This window comes from Mobula hypostoma, chromosome 8 (genome assembly GCF_963921235.1).
Source record: "Mobula hypostoma chromosome 8, sMobHyp1.1, whole genome shotgun sequence".
NCBI lineage: Eukaryota > Metazoa > Chordata > Chondrichthyes > Myliobatiformes > Myliobatidae > Mobula > Mobula hypostoma.
The window spans coordinates 96,306,629-96,327,395 of NC_086104.1; the positions used below are offsets into that span (position 1 = coordinate 96,306,629).

A 20,767-nucleotide genomic window follows, 5' to 3' on the forward strand; every position below is an offset into this window, starting at 1 on the left:
AAGACTATGTTCCCTATCTCAATTAAAGACTGCTACAAAGGCACAATGAGATCATTGCTGAAAGTGTGCAAAAGGCATTGTTTCTTGTTAATGGATTAGATTTTGTCTTAATCCTACAAGGAGTGGACTGCAATTGGAAAGTGGTGATCTAATAATTTTACTGAATTTGGAATCAAAATTCTATATTCATTGTAGCCGAGTATTAAGAGCAACTGAATTCATAATTAAGTTCCACCATACAGCTTTAAGAGGTGATGTACCTCTGCAACATTCTACAGGGTGAGGGTGACGAATGGCACAGTGGGCTACAGTGAGGAGAGACTCCCTTGAGCCAGATTCATTTAGGCTATTAGGATTGATTAATGAAGTTGACAGCCAAGGAAGATGAATATTTTCCACCCTTATGTATTTAATTAATTCTGCAACCACCACCATGACATCGTGATTTGTTTAAAATATTGATTTCTTAGATATGTTTCAACCCTGGGACTGTAAATTACATATTAATTAGTACTTTGTCAAATTACAATGATAATTTATGAAAATAAATACAATTAGGAGAAATCATCTTTAACTGCACTATGATTTGCTACAATGATGTATTATGGCTATCTCATCTTTAGATAAATAGTGAAGGAAAATATTGAACAGACACAATAATTATTGTTATGCACTCCTTTTAATCAGCAAAATAATTGTCAGATATTAGCTGGATATGGTCTGGAAGCCGAGTGTTCCAAGTTTTGGTTAGAATACTTTGTTACAAGCAAAACCATCAGAAGGTGATAAATTTAAGGATACTGTTTATCCTTGAGCATGAACACCACTAAGAACTATTAAAGCAATAATGAGTAAGATTGTTATGTACTCTGTAAATGCTGCCAACATGGTGGAAGTCTAGCTTATTCGAAGTCCCTTACTGTGGCATAAAAATAATGTGGCATTACTGTTTAAACAATTCTCTTTATTAGTATCAGTACCCTCATGATACTAATTTTGTTTGGAACCTGCTAATAATTTAGAACATATCACACTATAGGACAGGAACAGGCACTTCAGCCCACAATGTTGTACTGAACCAATTAAATTAGTAATCAAATGGCCAACTATACTAATCCAATCTGCCTACACAACGTCTATACCCTTTCATTTTCTTCACATTCATGTGTCTGTCTAAATTTTACTTAAAAGTCCCTAATGTCCCTGCCTCTATCAACACCCCAGACAGCATATTTCAGGCACCCACCACTCTCTATGTAAAAAAGAATTGCCCCTCACATTTCCTTAGAACTTACACCCTCTCACCTTAAATGCATGCCCTCTGGTTTTAGATATTTCAGCCCTGGAAAAAGATATTGTCTGCCTACTCTATCTATGCCTCTTCTAATTTTATTGTTCTCTATCAGATTCCACCCACCTCCCCCACCCTGTCCCCCAGCCTCTGCTGCTCCAAAGAAAACAACCCAAGTTTGTCCAACTTCTTGTTATAGCACATCTAGGCAGCATCCTAGTAAAGCTCTTTTGCACCCTCTCCAAAGCTTTGACATCCTTCCTGTAATGGGGCAACCAGAAATGTATGCAATACTCCAGATGCAGCCTAACTAATTTTATAAAGTTACAACATAACTCCTGACTTTATGAAGGGTTTTTGAAAAGCTTAATGGAATTCTTCCTACTTAGTACATTGTACTGGTGGAAATACTGCTCCAGATCTGCCATCCCATACAATTAGCTGTTAATAATCACCAAAATAATTGTTTATAATAATTTTACATTCTGGAAAATGCAGCAAGATGCTTCCATCAAAGCGTTGTCCTTGCTGCACAATGACCGATATGGTGTCAACTTGATAATTATCAATAATTTCTACAGAAATAAATCTCAAAAGACCAATATATAATCAAAACTTCAACATATGACTAAGAGTGATTTCTATCTCCCAATTTTTAAAGTTACAGTATATGAAACTCCATGTTTAGAAATTAGCTCATGCACAAAATCAGAAATATTTAACAGCTCCAAAATAACGGAGCAAGCTCACAGAACACAGACCATTAATCAATTAGCTCCCAACAGCAACTTTGTAATCTGTCCACAGAGTTTATTTTTCATCTTCTAATTATATCTTTAAGTCTTTTCCAGCTGAAAGTTCATCAGCTATTAATTAATTATCTGAAGATGTGAAATGTGCTTATAAGCAGTGAACATGACCAAACTGGAGAATTATTTGATGGGTCACAGGTTACCATTTCTGCAGATAAACCTGTTTGTTACATCAGTCACACATGAAACAGAAATCTGATAGTGGACATAACATGGTCCTACCACTGTCTTCTCTGGGGATAAGTATAACAACAAAACTCGATGGATTAAAACCATAAGGCACAAGAACAGAATTAGCCCATCAAGTGTGCAGATTTATTATCCCTCTCAACACGATTATTCTGCTTTCTCCCTGTAACGTTTGATGCCTTTACTAATCAAGAACCTATCAACCTCCACTTTAAATATACCCAAGACTTGGGCTCCACAGCTGCCTATGGCAATGAATTCCACAGATTCACCACCCTCTGGCTAAAGAAATTCCTCCTCATCTTTGTTCTAGTGGAATGTCCTTGTATTCGGAGGCTGTTCCCTCTAGTCCCAGACTTCCCCACTATATAAGAAACATTCTCTCCATGTTCACTTTATCTTGGCTTTTCAATATTCAATAGTTTTCAATGAAATACCCCTCATTCTTCTGAACTCCAGTGGATACAGGCCCAGAATCATTAAACATTCCTCATACATTAACACTTTCATTCCTGGGATCATTCTTGTGAACCTCCTCTGGACCCTTTCCAATGTCAGCACATCCTTTCTTAGATAAAGGGGCCAAAACTGCTCACAATACTTTTAATGTAGTCTGACAAATGCTTTTTAAAGCCTCGTCATCCTCTTGAAATGAATGCTGATATCACACTTGCCTTCCTTACCAGAACAATTTTGAAATGAAGAGAAACAGAAGGAAGTGATCATTCTTGTATACAAAAGAGAAAACTACTATGTGGAGGAGCAAGTAATTAAGGCAGCAAATGGAATATTAATCTTTATTGCAAAGGGATGGAGCTTGAAAGTGGAAATTTTATAACTGCACTACTTTTAGTGAGACCACACCTGACCTGGAGTGCTGCATATAGTTTTGATCTCTTTAGCTTAGGAGAGATAAATCTATAGGATCATAGAGCACTACAGCACAGAAACAGGCCCTTCAGCACATCTAGACCATGCTGAATTGTTACTCTACCTAGTCCATCAACTGACACCTGGATCATACCCCTCACATTCATGTACTTATCCAAACTTCTTTAATGTTGCAATCAAACCCACTTCCACAAGTGCACCACACTCTGAGTGATGAAGTTTCCCCTCTGGTTCCCCTTAAATATTTCACTTTTCATCCTTAATCTATGACCTCTAATTCTAGTCTGACCTAACTTCAGTGCAAAAAGCCTGCTTACATTTACCCTATTTATACTCCTCACAATTTTGTGAACATCTATCAAATCTCCCTTCATTCTTCTATGCTCCAGGGAATACGGTCCTAATCTAGTCAACCTTTCCCTATAATTCAGGTCCTCAAGAGGAACAACTGAAATGCATATGTTGGAGTTTTAGAGAATTAGAGAAATTTTATTGAACTATATCAAGTTCATTGACCACACACACATCAAATGAAGAAGTTCTCAGAAGAGCCCAAGCAGTTCGATCACTCATACCAACAATAAGAGAGAGACAACTCAGGTTCCTAGGACACATCATGCGGAAAGATGAGCTAGAAAAACTCATGCTCTCTGGAAAGATCGAGGGGAGCAAACCTAGAGGAAGACCTTGGCTTATGTACATCAAAAGCCTAGCCAGGTGGTAACACATCGAGGAAATGGAAGTCATCCAAAGGATGAAGGATAGATCTATATGGAAAACCATAGTCACCAACGTCCACATCGGATATGGTACCTAGACAGACAGACATATCAAGTTCAATCTTCATTCGACCATACATGAATATCCATGAATACAGCCAAATGAATCAAGGTTTCTCTGGAGTCAAGATTCAAAATATAGTACCAACAGTCATACACAGCGCAAGACATATATAACACATATAAGGTAGCAATAAACATACAACCACACAAAAAAATAATATAGCCCAAGTTCCGGAGTCCATGGCTGTTGAGAACAAGCCCGCAGCAGTCGGCAGACAAATGCAGTTCTGCTTGTCTTCCACCAAGTGAACACTGAAGAGTACCGTCGACACCGGCATGGATGCTGCACCACACCGCTGTATGAGGTCTAGTCCACACTACAATTGAGGGTATGCAGCTCCCCCCGACACTGGGCCCGCCAATAAACCAGTGAACCAGACTTGCAGCGTTTCACCTTACGGAAGTCCAACGGAGTCTTGCAGTCACAAGAAAAACGTTCAAGACAATCACTTGTTGTTAGACTGCACACTGCTTTCGTGCACTGACTCCAAAGCCTCTCTGTAGAAAAGAACAACACCGTTTGCACCAAGTTCAGCTCCTCTGCCAACTTGCTGATGGGGTAGAATTGCGGTAATTGAAGTTCTGAATGTGCAGTAGTGTCTTGCGATCGTTAAAAAAAGTTGTTTAAAAAAAAATAACACCATTGGTCGGCCCTGTAGAGGCTGCTGCATCTGAGCACGCAGCCACCTTACCAGGAAGTATAAGGCTCTGAGCATGCCTGAACAGAAACATACCAGTTTACTAAAATCAACAAGGTGATTCTTTCCAGGAAACAACTTTTCCACAATTACTTTCACGCATACAGCATTATTAAGTGTTCAAAGGTTTTCCTGTTATACAACACATTAGAAAACTTTAAACGTTTCAGCAGCACTCACAGTTGATTTAAGTTTTAGAAATTAGTAATAACTATTCTTTCACATCATTGTTCTGCTCTCTGAAAGGATGGGCTTAAATGATGACTTAACTATTTGCTTGAACAACAGCAGTTTAATAAAATAAACAGCATGGCACCGTTTATCCCAATTCCCCATACAAGTAAATTGGTTTAAATGCAATTTCTAGTCAGCCAAGCACGTGTTTCTCACAAACTGCATCTAAAGGTACAAAGTCATACAAAAACAGTAATCATGGCTTAATGATCAAAGTAGGAACAAGTTAAAGTATAAGTGCAGTAGGAGTGCAAGCTCAGATTTCTCTCATTAGGAGCTTTGATTTACATTTAAACACGCGAATAAAAATCTCTCACACAATCACAAATATTTGAACAAAGGCAAAGACTTATATACCTAACCCTCCTTGGCATTGAGGAAAGAGTTGTGATGCAGGGGTTAATTTTATTTGAAACATGAATATACTCACAATCTGATATCACAGTCACACAGCACAGAAGCAAGCCCTTGGGCCCACCATATCAATATTCACCATCACTAACCCATTTTTTTACAGGCATCCGTTAGTCCATGAGACCATGGATTTGCGCGTTGGAAGGTTTCCATTTACACTGATCCTATTTATAAGGCTACATCCTCAGTGCCCTTTTCTACTCCCTCTGCACTCACAATTGTGTGGCCAGATTCTGCTCCAACTCCATCTACAAGTTTGCAGATGACTTCACTGTAGTGGGCCAGATCTCAAATAATGGTGAGTCAGAGTACAGGAAGAAGTCTAGAGACGGAGTGTCATGACAGCAACTACAATGTCAGCAAAACAAAGAAACTGGTCACTGACTTCAGAGAGGAGCATCTTGTGCATCCACCTGAAAAGGTAAGTGAATTAACAGAACAACTGAAAACAAATGGGCACAATCTGGTGGTCATTAATAGAGGCAGTTGCAAAATAACACAAATTAGGAATAAACTATTCCAGGTAACCTAACTTTTAAAAGGAATAGGTTAAATAGCAAATAAGATGTGTAGACTTTACTTCAAAGTTCGGTTACTGCCAATAGAGAGAAACATTTTAATTCAAAACCAGTACAATCAGTCTGGGAAACATGAAACATGAAGAGGCAGTAAACTTTGCAGAGAGTTATACATAATATCCCAAAAAGTAGTGGTAATGCACCTCAGGGGTGTGTGCTTAGCCCACTGCTCTACTCTCTGTATACACATACCTGTGTGGCTAAGCATAGCTCAAATACCATATACAAATTTGCTGATGATATAACCATTGTTGGTAGAATCTCAGGTGGTGACACGAGGGCGTACAGGAATGAGATATGCCAATTAGTGGATTGGTGCCGCATCAACAACCTGGCACTAAATGTCAGTAAGATGAAAGAGCTGACTGTGGACTTCAGGAAAGGTAAGACGAAGGAGCACATATCAATCCTCATAGAGGGATCAGAAGTGGACAGAGTGAGCAGCTTCAAGTTCCTTGGTATCGAGATCTCTGAGGATCTAACATGGTCCCAACATATCGATGTAGTCATAAAGAAGGCAGGACAGTGATTATACTTTATTAGGATTTTGAAGAGATTTGGCATGTCAACAAATATACTCAAAAACTTCTATAGTTGTATCATGGAGAGCATTCTGACAGGCTGCATCACTGTCTGGTATGGAGGGGCTACTGCACAGGACCGGAAGAAGCTGCAGAAGGTTGTAGATCTAGTCAGCTCCATCTGGGGCACTAGCCTACAAAGTATCCAGGACATCTTTAGGGAGCGGTGTCTCAGAAAGGCAGCGTCCATTATTAAGGACCTCCAGCACCCAGTGCATGCCCTTTTCTCACTGTTGCCATCAGGTAGGAGATACAGAAAGCCTGAAGGCACACACTCAGCGATACAGGAACAGCTTCTTCCCCTCTACCACCCGATTCCTAAATAGACATCGAAGCTTTGGACACTACCTCACTTTTTTTAATACACAGTATTTCTGTTTTTGCACATTTTAAAAAATCTGTTCAATATACGTAATTGATTTACTTGTTTATTTATTATTGTTTTATTTTATTATTTTTTTTCTCTTTGCTAGATTATGTATTGCATTGAACTGCTGCTGCTAAGTTAACAAATTTCACATCACACACCGGTGATGATAAACCTGATTCTGGTTCTAATGCAGGACACAATAAAATCAGAAATGCATGTATCAAGAATAAAACAATGATCATAGACAACCACTTTGCAAACAGAGTGAGCAAACCAAATTAGCAGAAACAATGTGCAGAATCATTTTATGTAATGAGTAAAAGACTGCTTTCTTGATAGATATATTGAAAAAACTACAAGCGTACAGGTTATTTTAGATCTCGAAATCCGCAATAAGAGAGCATTCATCGATGATTTGGCAGTTAAGAACCCTCTAAAAATACTAATCATAATGTGACTTCACTTTTCTATGTAAATTGAAAAGGATTTAAAAGTTAGACATGTCAATAACAAGCAGTGTTTAACATTTGAAGAATTAAAACCGTAGATTCCAGTTAACTGGGACACATCAGGATCAGTAAATTCTGACTCAATTAAGCAGCTGCCCCAATTAGCTAATATTCATGAAAATAGTTAAAAAGTTACATTAAAAAAAGTCAAGCTACCATAATTTGAGCAACAAATTATGTATTTAAATGAAACATAGAACAAACTCAAACACTACCAACATTACTACAGTACTATAAAACTGTATTAGTTCCTGATATTTATCAATGGAATTCATCCAGTGTATGCTGCCATGTTCTTTTGATTGTTTGTAAATGAACAAAATCAGAGCAGACACCTTGTGCAGATAATAGACTACCATGCTTTTGATGATTGCATCCCCCAAATACTCATTTTCATTGTAACACTCAAGATGATTGTCGATATCTTCAAATTCTTCCTAGTTCCTAACTTGAAGTAGTGACATCATTTTATTTTCACTTACAGCCATTTCTGTCATTTCCAAGCCTAAATGCTTGAAACTGCAGTGAGTAAAACAGTTTTGAATTTTCTTATTGCTTATTTCTCGCAAGCTATCAGTGCCAAAAGGCATTACTTTTTGAACACAAACACAAGCAACTGATGCTATTTAAAAACTGTTCACTCTAAGCACAATGTAGTGTCTAATCTCACATAAGTGCATGCGACTCATACTAGTAAGAAATTATTAATCAACAGTTTCCTGTCCCAATTAAGCGCCATATTGTCCTAAGTAAATGAAGAGAATCCTAACTAGTTTCTCAATTAATTTTTGTTCTTTAAGAGCAGAAAAAGTCGTTCATCTACAGCTATGAGAACAAACTGATGATAGTATTAAATCAAAGGAGAAGGCTTATAACGTTGCCAAACAAAAGCAGTAACTCTGAGCATTAGGAACAATTCTAAATCATTCTAAAGATGCAGCACTGAGCGTCATAGGAAGTCATTCCTGCCTGTGGCCATCAAACTTTACAACTCCTCCCTTGGAGGGTCAGACATCCTGAGCCAATAGGCTGGTCCTGGACTTATTTCATAATTTACTGGCATAATTTACATATTACTATTTATCTATTTATGGTTCTATTACTATTTATTATCTATGGAGCAACTGTAACGAAAACCAATTTCCCCCAGGATTAATAAAGTATGACTATGACTATGACTATGAGATCTGTGGGGCACCATCAAGGACCTAATAAGGAAAGAGATAACAATAGATAAGTGAGAAATAATAAACAGTCTTGGAACTATAGGAAAGGTTAAAAGGAGAAGCCTAGCAAAAATTGATGTAAATTCCTTACAGATTGAGACAAGAGAACCAGAGAATGCATCACGGAAGGATTACATACTTTGAAGTATTAAGAAACTTATCAGTAAACAATTATTATCAGAGACATTAATGGGATTAAAAGGCAGTAATACTTAAAGATCTAATGACTGAGCTCTCAGATATTGAAGGTGTGATGGAATTAGTGGATGCACTGATTATCTTCTTCCAAAGTTCTTGCAGATTGCATGGTAGCAAATGTAACCCTGGTATTTAAGGAAACCTAGAAATGAAGAAACTCTAGACCAGTTAGTTTAACAAAAGTGGAAGAGAAATGCTGGAATCTATTAAATAAGGAGATGGTACCACGGTGCTTAGAAAACAATAATAGCATTGGGCAGAGTCAACATTGCTTTATGAAAGGGAAGTTGTGTTTGACAAATCTATTGGAGTTTTTTGAAGTTGCACCAAGCAGAATACAACTAATACAAATTATTTATTCGGTTTTCAGAAGACCTTTGATGAGTGATGCACAAGAGGTCATAAAGCAAAACTAGAATGGACGGGACTGAAGGTATTACATTCTCATTTGAAGAGAGAATAAGATGCAGCTTAATTCTAGAAAAATCTCATTAAAACTTTCAAAATTCTTACTGGACTCTTACAGGGATTTACTAGTTGGATACAGAGTTGACATTTCCCCTAGTTGAGGTATGGAGACGAAAGGTCATGGCTTCAAGATTTGGTCAGCCATTCAGAACAAAAATGACAAAAAGTTGCTCTACTCAGGGAATTCTCTACCCAAATGGGCTGTGTACACTCAGTCAAGACAAAGGTTGACACATGTTCAGATATTAAGTTAAACAAAGAGTATAGGGGTACTACAGGAAAATAACTTGCAATTGATTTATTATTGTCACATGCTCTGAGATATAAAGAAAAGCATTTGCTTGTATACCATTCTATCCATAAGTACATAGAGGTATTACAAAATGAAAGTGCACTGCAAGTAGACAAATTAGGTGCAAAGGCCATGACAAGGTAGCTAGGAAGATCAAGATTATCTTCATCATATAAGAGTTCCACTCAAGAGTCTTCTGTGGGATTAAGGCTGTTGCTGAGCCTAGTGGTACATGTTCTCAAACTTTTATACCAAGGTATAGTCTATTTGAATGAAGGAGCAGAATCCAGAGGTTGAATGGTCTTCTCCTGGTACCAAACCTTATGTCACTTACATCTCTTACACCTTTGGTCACTTTAAATAAATCAGTGACATCTAATCTAAGAACTGAATCAAGAGTTTTCATTCCAGAGGTACACAGGAATACCATCACAGAGCAAGCTACTTAACTCTATCGTTCAGTGTAATTAGTTAATTTTTTCTCTTTTCAGACGGACTTTTGATTATTGGAAAGCAGTTACGTGCTTGTTCAGCTGAGAATCTGCTTAAAATGATGACTTAACAATTTAAAATGATAACTAAACTATTTAATTTTTTTATTTTCCCCAAAGAAAACCCTTAGACTCTCCTATTTCTTATTTAGTCTGAACTAACTATTGTTTATATGTATTTTGGTGACTGTGTTAAGTGATCTCCACGTCTCCTGGAAGATAAAACCAGTGTGGGTGAAGATTATATTTGGCTTCCACTTCAAGCAGAATAACTTGCAGGTAGAAAACAGATTTATAAAAAGGTTTTGATTTAGAAATATTGAACATGCACCCACAACCAAATTCCTTTACAAAGGTACAGTACGAATGAGTTAGGATAGAAGCAACTTAATGAATTTGTTCACTTATTTTTATGTACCAACAACTCAATTTTTCATATATTTATCAATTCATTTGGAAAAGGAACTGAAATACATTTAGCCAATTCTGTTAAGTTAGACAACAAAACGACTGGTAGGTACTGTTAGGGAAAGGACTGTTCAGGTGGAAGAACAGTGCTGCCATTGTAGTGACACACAGATCTACCTCTTGACAGGAAAATGTGAAAATATTTTGGCACAGGAGGTACAAGACATTGGGAAAGCTTGAAAGATTATTCAACAGCAGCAAACCAGGCAGCAGAATTAGTTGATTAGTTCAAAATGGTTTCTAAATCACAATGAAAATATCATAATCAAAATAACTGACATACTTTCTCTTTAGATTTCAGCACTTAATCGGAAAGTGAAATTATTAAAAAAAGGCAATTACCTACTAATTTGGAAATAGCTCAGCCAGTGACCAGAGAATTACAACTTCTCACAGACAAAAAATGACCAATTTAAAGCACCACCTGGGAAGATGATGCACTTCCTTTTCTCACAAATTTATATCATTAAGGTGTCAAAACAAAATTATCTTCTTCCATTGTAGAACAGAAAACATTTGTTTTAATTTATCAAACATCTGTACAGGGAAGCAAATATGTCACATCAAGAAGTGATGATGAAAAAGTTGACCTTGATCATTAACTTGAATCTCTGATATCCCCCATGGAATATCAGTCACCCACACATCAAAAGAAGGCTTGTTCCAAGTTAAACATTTTGATTTCGGGAAATGATGATGTTTTTCATGTTCCAGTATAAAGCTACCATGAGAGGCAGGCCCAATTAAAATATGCTGACATTGATATTTTTAGTTTTTATCAGGCTTCACCTCAATATTTTCAGTCACACTCTTTGGTCGAAAGAGTTAATCAGATTGAACAGATTGACCAGAATTACTAAATTTTACTGACCTTTAATGATTGAAATCCACTCAGGAATATAAACAACTTCTGGACATGTATCAATAGGATTACAACCTCTAAGCAAGGCTAATCTGATTTGTGAATTTATCATGAGTTTTTCCTAACACTGAGAAATAATTTATCTGTCATGTTTCATAATGTGCTACAATCTGTAAATCTCTGTTCAAACCTTGAACTGACAGATGGGGGTGGGGGTGTGAGCAGAAGAAACAAATTCAAAACTATTAAGTTAAAAATGAAAAAAAGCATAATGAAAAGAGCTATATAATACAGCATGTCCAAAGAGAATTTAGCAGACTATTTTTAACGTAAACCTTTGAGATATTTTTATTTGGGCGTGCAAATCAAAAAGGTAGAATATAGTATTATACTTTGATTGTTCTACTGTTTGTCTATGACCTATGCAGACGTGTTGGACAGTAATATTTAATGATCAATTGCACTTCATACAATGTTATTATTAACCAAATTGAACGATCTAGGATTTTGCTGTCAGTTTTAATTCAAATCTGCAAGTAATTCAAAATACTCAGTTTGAATTAAAATTGCACTGTTGTAGTATAAGTGGAGCACATTTCAAATAGAGCAATATTTTGTTTATGTGTTAGTACTAATATTTAAACAAACAGCTCTACCCCCTGGGGACTGGATAATAGTGCAGAGAGTAGAGAAAACCAGACAGATAAGTAAATTCATGAATCAAGAGTGGCAGAGGTTCATGTGGGTATCTGAATTCTGCAGAGGCTGGAAAATGAGGGGGCAGAAATATCTGAAAATCATGATTTAAAATTTAATGCACTAGTGAACCAGACATGGGTTTACAAAGGACAAAGTTATCGGTTATATTTAAGTATAACTGTTTATGGCCTGCAGAGTTTAAAATGGAATGGATTTTGTGGAGAGTGATGTGCTGGTTAAGTTAGAGAAATCATGCATCCATATACTGAAGGTATGTGTGATAACGTTTTAACAATCAAATATAATATGTGCATTATTTAGTATTTTAAAAACTAATATATACACAACACAAAATTATCTAAATGAATTGTTTACAATAAAGCTGAGTGCATGATAAATTCAACTGAATAGGATGTTAATGCATTGAACTGGTTCAGTGCACTGAAAAGACAGAGGAACAAATTTTACCAAAGCCAGATCATGAAACACAATTAAATCACTTCCCATTGTGTTAAGTAGGTGAAGGATGAGTTGTATGACATCAATTGAGCAAGGCTAATTTTAATTTCCCCAACAGTTAACAATGTGCAAAGGTAGGGAAATCTTGTTTGTTCTTGACAACGAAAGGACATATAGACAACAAAACAAATAGTATGTGAAAATTTAAACATGGCTGAATTGAGCAGTGATACTAACAGGTGCACAATTAAATACATTTGGCAGGGAACAGCAGTGTTAAAAGAAATTGTTATCAGTTTCAAAGGTACCATAGATCAACAGCTGAAGAGAATGAAGAAGAAATATCAGAGAAAATGTGTATTTAAAACACTCAAGGAGAAGAAATATCCTTGATGCAGCAATCAATGACAACAGAAGTGAGTCATGTTCTTATTCAGATTCTTCCATGATGAGACATGGCACTGAGTGAACTTGACACCCTTCAACATGTAAAAGGTCTCTTCTATGACAAAGGTGTGAAGCTGGAATATGAACATAGCTAAACCTCAACCATGGTGAAAAACTCCAGATTAGTAACTATTGGACATACCAGTATTAAACCATAAAATTACATGAATGATGCACAGTGGAACCAAAAGTCCAGTTAATAGCAACGTATCTTAAGTACACTAAGGAAATTCAGAATGTCCCTGTTGGCCCTTAAAAATTTCTACAGATGCATCAAAGAAAACATCCTAGCCAATGCTTCACAGATTGGTGCGACAACTGTTCTGCCCAAGACCGTAGGAAATTACAGAGACTTGTGGACAAGTTCAGTTCATCAAGAAAACTAGCCTCTCCTCTATGGTCTCTCTCTACACTTCTTGGTGCCTTGGAAAAGCAGCCAACAATCAGAGAGCCCTTAACCCTGGAATTATCCATTGGGCAATAGATACAAAAACCTGAAAATATGCACCAGGCTCAAGAACTGTATACATCTCACTTGTCACAAGTCTGAACAAACCTCTTGTATGATAAAGATGGACTTGAGCTCACAATGTACCTCATCATGGGCCTTGCATTATGTACACCTGCACTGCACTTTTTCTGTAATTATAACACTTTATTCTGCATTGTATTTTTCCTTTTCACTTTGTACTATCTCTATGTATTTTTGTGTTGAAATGATCTGTACAGAGGATATGAAAAGCCATATTTTTCCACTGTATTATGGTACATGTGACAAGAGTAACCCAATTACCAGATACCAGGCTCTCTGTTCAATTAAGGGAGCCAATGATTCACTCTATCTTGATATACTGTTACGTCATCATTTTAGCACAAGCAACTCGTAGCATTAATCTACCTGAACCACAAAGAAATGAAATGTGTCAACCAGCTGGATGAACATATCTGGAAGAAAGAGTAAATGTATGGAATACCAACTCCTCCAATACTATTGTGAAGGCTGTTTAAAATGCCAAGAAATTATATTTTTTGCATGCTTCTGGTGGAACAGCAGAAACTTTGCATCTACGTTTGGCAAATGTTCAAATAAAAACATGATAGCCCCGGTAGTGGCATCATCAGGCATTATTTCAACATTTTTCACATGAAAAACAGTTTTAAGCTCCCTTTAAATGTGAGAAATATAGAGACTCCATACATGTAATATTCATTAGGAACAGCAAAGGAAAGAAAAAGTTCAAGAACATTGTAACTGATATTATTTGGGATAAACATACTTATAATGGCTTACAAATCAGCCATTGAAGCACTAGCTCAAATGTTGTAAGATCATAGACAAAATAATTAATTAATGGAAGGTGTTGCTTCCACACTTGGTAGCGATTTTTGTCAATATCTATCAGTAATTTCACAAGAAATGGAAATAGATGAATTGAAAGCTTGTATTAAAGTACCAAATATTTGGGAACCAACATTGATAGGTGATCCATCTGCAAGAGGATTTGCTTTGAATTTACTCAAATTACGAAATGGGAAAATTAACCACAAAAGTTCAACAGGAATAATTTTGACAAAAAGGACCTAGGCTGAATTGTTACATTACTTCATAATCTGACGCAAGCTATTTTCTAAATGTCACACAAAATCTTTAGAGTTACCAATAGTTTCATGAAAGAGCAGATTTAGCACAGTGCAGGACATGAATAAAAAGGTTATTTTGAAGCTAGCTCGAGAACTAGTGCAATATAAATCTATTGACAGTGTGACAGGTATTGACGAGGCTGTTAAATTTTTACACTCTCTGTCACCACTTTGTGTGCCATCGCATAATCTTGAACTAAAAGCAGCTCCAATTATACAACTCATACCTGGATCCATCAATATTAAGTTCTGGCACAAGATACATGTAAAGTACATTCAGTAGAGCATGTCAATATTAAGATGTTTTATTTAAAAACAACACAGGTAGAATGGAGTCATCATAGGTCCTGTGGCTAGTCAGTAGTACTAGCCACAGGCAGTAGAATGCAAAACATACATTATAGCGAAAAAAAACACTTAAATAAGTCCAAACAATACAGAAAACTTCAAATGAAGCTGAACTAAACTATAGCAAACTAACTACCCAAATCAGTTGCTATCATGTAAAATGAACCAGGCACATCCCAGCCATTTTATAAATTATGATAAAGACTTGTAACTGATTATGAGCAAATGGGATTGGTTTCAGGACTGTGAAACCAGGAGTGTCCATTTTAAATGAACTTCTCATGGACCTGCAATGCATTCTAACTTAGTTCTCCACACCACTTTCTCAGGGAGGAACCTGGCACATGTATAATGATTTGTAATTTCGATCAACAGTTCTGAGAGAGATAGTCATGTTTAGGTTCACTTTTATTTTTGGAATCTAGTTAATTAATAAACTTAAAAATATCAGGTCTTAAATGTTTTAAAAAAGTTAAGATTTTAATTGGATAATTAATTGAAACGTTTTTGATTAACTTGCATGTTTCGGAACGTCAGTAAAATTCACAGATATCCATAGGGTTTGACAACTGGTTCAGCCTGAGGATTCAGTTGTCAGGGTTCCATTGGGCTTTATTGATCAAGAGATCGAGTACCAGGCAGGCTAGGATATTGGAATTAGTCTTTGACTTTCATGGAGGTTAATGCCAACCTATGTCATATACATAAGGATCTGGCCATCCAGAAGATGCTACATCTAGTGGAAAATGTAATCAGACAGAAATGTTCTAGATTTGGCCTGCAAAATAAATTGTATGTCTATCATGATTCTAGATGGTATCAAATCTAATTAATATTCAATTGCAATTAGGAAAAGCTCCTTCTGATGTACTGCATTGTCAGATTAACACCAAACTCTAAAATTATAGTCATAGAGACATACAGCATAGAAACAGGCCTTTGGACTCAATGAGTCCACAGTGACCACCACCACCCCCACCCGTACCCCCGCAACACATTTCCACCTGGATCAGTAACCACCTATTATACTTCCACTTTAAATTCAGTGAGGAAACCACTTTCCATGGATGTAATTGAATCCTAGAAAATGAATGAATGGTATAGAAGATAACATACAGAGTTGGATAGAAGATCACTTGGCTGACAAGAATCTGAGAAGCCATTAGTAGGTTTTTTTCTGGTTGACAAGATAAAGTGATATTCCACTGATATTAGCACTGGGGCTTCCACTTTAATGATCTTGATGAAGGCAATGAAGGTATAGTTGCCAAATTTGCTGATGACACAAAGATAGGTAGGAAAGCAAGTTATGAGGAGGCTACAAAGGGATACAAGTAGTTTTACATTAGTAGTAAAACATCAGGTAAATGGAATATAACATGGAAGAAAGTGAAATTGCCCATTTTGGCAGTAACAATAAAAAGCAGCATTGACAAAGTATAGAGTTCTGAGATGTTGAGGGATCAGGTGTTTTGGTGAACGATTTTCAACATGTAAATGGATAGATTAAGTATAAAATTAGGAAAGCTATCAGAATGCTACCATGAATTCCAAGGTAAATTGAATATAAAAGTACGGAGATTAAGCTTCAGTTTTCTTGTTTATTTCTGAGAAAACCTCCAGTGTGCTGTGTACAGCATTGGTCTTTTATTTAAGAAAGGATATTAATGTGATGGCAACTCCTTAGAGATAGATTTCGAGACTAAAACTTGCAAGGGGCAGGTGTCTTAAGAAAAAGGTGGCATAAGCTTGGCAGTATCAGGAATGATCTTATGACATGTTTTGGAGATACAAAATATAACTTTTTTTCATATAAGTAATAAGCAAGTATTACTTTCCTGATGCCTGATGATTAGTAATTCTTGATTATAAAACCTGAATATTCTACCATAATCTAGTTTTCCTCCACATAATTCAACTTGCTCTTAAGCTTACAAACGTAACTCTCAGTAGGGACCACTTGGCCCCTGGAATTTGCTCTAGCAATCAGTAAATTCGTGGCTGATTTGATTGTAACCTCACTTTCACGTTCTCCCTACTCCTGGTAACCTTTCATTCCCTTGTTTATCAGGAATTTATCCATGTCTACTTAAAAATATTTGGCCTGCTTCAATTGTTCGTTGAACAAGAGTTCCAAAGCATTACATCTCCACAATAAAAAAGAATGCCACCAGTTATTGTTGGTGGAGTTCAAGGATTCCATGAATTTGAGATTATTCCATAAGAAATATAGAGTCCAATGTACCCCGTTATGATCCCTGAGAAATTTGCAAACATCCCAATTGTTTCAGATAAAATCAAAGTGGACTAGTATATTTGTGGAAATCTCTTAAGACTGTGGGTTAATTTTCAATGTTTAACTAGTTATAAGAACTTTTCAATGTTGGACTCAGGAAAGAAAACTAGCCAACACAATAGCAACACAGAAAATCAATCTCAAAAACTGGGTACCCAGTTTGCCAAATCAAAATTGAAAGAAAATATTCTTAATATTAAAATATTAGTTTTAGCTGATATCAGTATCAAAATTGAATGCCTATACAAAAGCAGATGTCAAAGATCTAAAATAAATCTAAAGAACGTTTGAAAGAACTAATTTTATTAATTTGTCGAGCCCAGGTGATTGTATGGGGCTGGTTGAAAGATGGAGGGATGTCCCTTAAGCTTCACTGGAATGCTATAGCTGGCCAATTCAGAAAGGTCAAAGTCAGAGCAGTGGGAAATTAAAGACTAGAATCTGCTGAAACTGGCAACTCACCTTAACACAAGTGCCATTACGTTTGTGATTCCCACACAAGAACTGAAGCCAAGAACTTGCTGACTGTTCGTTGACAGGATTCTGTTGATTGTACTCCAAAATTGGAGTCCTCATGGACATCAGCAATTGAATATAAGCTTATTGCTATTCCCCAGCACCTAGGTGGGGCAATTTTATCCGCTGAACCAACTCCAGGCTACAGTTGAAGTCAGAAGTTTACATACACCTTAGCCAAATACATTTAAACTCAGTTTTTCACAATTCCTAATATTTAATCCCAGAAAACATTCCCCGTCTTAGGTCAGTTAGGATGACTACTTTATTTTAAGAATGTGAAATGTCGGAATAATAGTAGAGAGAATGATTTATTTCAGCTTTTATTTCTTTCATCACTTTCCTGGTGGGTCAGAAGTTTACATACACTTTGTTAGTATTTGGTAGCATTGTCTTTAAGTTGTTTAACTTGGGTCAAATGTTTTGGATAGCCTTCCACAAGCTTCTCACAGTAAGTTGCTGGAATTTTGTTCCATTCCTCCAGACAGAACTGGTGTAACTGACTCATGTTTGTAGGCCTCCTTGCTTGCACACGCTTTTTCAGTTCTGCCCACAAATTTTCTATTGGATTGAGGCCAGGGCTTTGTGATGGCCACTCCAATACCTTGACTTTGTTGTCCTTAAGCAATTTTGCCATAACTTTGGAGGTACGCTTAGGGTCATTGTCCATTTGGAAGACCCACTTGCGACCAAGCTTTAACTTCCTGGTTGGTGTCTTGAGATGTTGCTTCAATATACCACATAATTTTCCTTCCTCATGGTGCCATCTATTTTGTGAAGTGCACCAGTCCCTCCTGCAGCAAAACACCCCCACAACATGATGCTGCCACCCCCATGTTTCACGGTTGGGATGGTGTTCTTCGGCTTGCAAGCCTCACCCTTTTTCCTCCAAACATAACAACAGTCATTATGGCTAAACAGTTCAATTTTTGTTTCATCAGACCAGAGGATATTTCTTCAGAAAGTAAGATCTTTGTCCCCATGTGCACTTGCAAACTGTAGTCTGGCTTTTTATGGCAGTTTTGGAGCAGTGGCTTCTTCCTTGCTGAGCAGCCTTTCAGTTTATGTCAATATAGGACTCGTTTTACTGTGGATATAGATACTTGTCTACCTGTTTCCTCCAGCATCTTCACAAGGTCCTTTGCTGTTATTCTGGGATTGATCAAAGTATGTTCATCTCTAGGAGACAGAATGCATCTCCTTCCTGAGCAGTATGATTCCAGCAACTTACTGTGAGAAGCTTGTGGAAGGCTACCCAAAACGTTTGACCCAAGTTAAACAATTTAAAGGCAATGCTACCAAATACTAACAAAGTGTATGCAAACTTCTAATCCACTGGGAATGTGATGAAAGAAATAAAAGCCAAAATAAATCATTCTCTCTACTATTATTCTGACCTTTCACATTCTTAAAATAAAGTAGTGATCCTAACTGACCTAAGACGGGGAATGTTTTCTAGGATTAAATGTCAGGAATTGTGAAAAACTGAGTTTGAATGTATTTGGCTAAGGTGTATGTAAACATCTAACTTCAACTGTATATTTGGTGCAAATGCAGCAAATCTACTCAGTTCAATAGAGACAAAGAAATGCCAGCAAAAAGATGACCCCTTCTCCCGTCTTCAACCCTCCTCTTCTTCATGGACACCCCGCTCTGGTCTTCTGCCTGCTCTGGATCTCTTTATCGCTAACTGCCGACGGGACATCAACCGTCTTGACTTCACCACACCTTGTCCCCATTCGAACCTCACTCCTTCGGAATGCTCTGCTCTCCACTCCCTCCGCACTAATCCTAACCTTATTATTAAACCCGCCGATAAGGGGGGTGCTGTTGTAGTCTGGTGTACTGACCTCTACCTTGCCGAGGCACAGCGACAACTCGCAGATACCTCCACTTATTTACCCCTCGATCGTGACCCCACTAAGGAGCACCAGGCCATTGTCTCCCACACCATCACCGACTTTATCCACTCAGGGGATCTCCCATCCACTGCTACCAACCTTATAGTTCCCACACCCCGCACTTCCCGTTTCTACCTCCTACCCAAGATCCACAAACCTGCCTGTCCTGGCCGACCTATTGTCTCAGCTTGCTCCTGCCCCACCGAACTCGTTTCTGCATACCTCGACACGGTTTTATCATCCCTTGTTCAATCCCTTCTGACTTATGTTCGTGACACTTCTCACGCTCTTAAACTTTTCGATGATTTTAAGTTCCCTGGCCCCCACCGCTTTATTTTCACCATGGATGTCCAGTCCTTATATACTTCCATCCCCCATCAGGAAGGTCTCAAAGCTCTACGCTTCTTTTTGGATTCCAGACCTAATCAGTTCCCCTCTACCACCACTCTGCTCCGTCTAGTGGAATTAGTCCTTACTCTTAATAATTTCTCCTTTTTGTTGGGATTGTGGAACCATCTATGTTGCGTGCCTATTCTGGTATCTGTCACCCACTTTTCCTTCGCTACATCGACGACTGCATTGGCGCTGCTTCCTGCACGCATGCAGAACTCGTTGACTTTATTAACTTTGCCTCCAACTTTCACCCTGCCCTCAAGTTTACCTGGTCCATTTCCGACACCTCCCTCCCCTTTCTAGATCTTTCTGTCTCTGTCTCTGGAGACAGCTTATCCACTGATGTCTACTATAAGCCTACTGACTCTCACAGCTATCTGGACTATTCCTCTTCTCACCCTGTCTCTTGCAAAAACGCCATCCCCTTCTCGCAATTCCTCCGTCTCCGCCGCATCTGCTCTCAGGATGAGGCTTTTCATTCTAGGACGAGGGAGATGTCTTCCTTTTTTAAAGAAAGGGGCTTCCCTTCCTCCACTATCAACTCTGCTCTTAAACGCATCTCCCCCATTTCACGTACATCTGCTCTCACTCCATCCTCCCGTCACCCCACTAGGAATAGGGTTCCCCTGGTCCTCATCTACCACCCCACCAGC

The 20,767-nt window shown here is 37.6% G+C and overlaps 1 protein-coding gene across 6 annotated transcripts in view; it reads right to left on the reverse strand.

The window, feature by feature from the left end:
• LOC134350757 (KH domain-containing RNA-binding protein QKI) overlaps positions 1-20,767 on the reverse strand; it is a 559,128-nt gene that overhangs the window by 174,911 nt on the left and 363,450 nt on the right. The gene's annotated exons all lie outside the window — the stretch shown is intronic.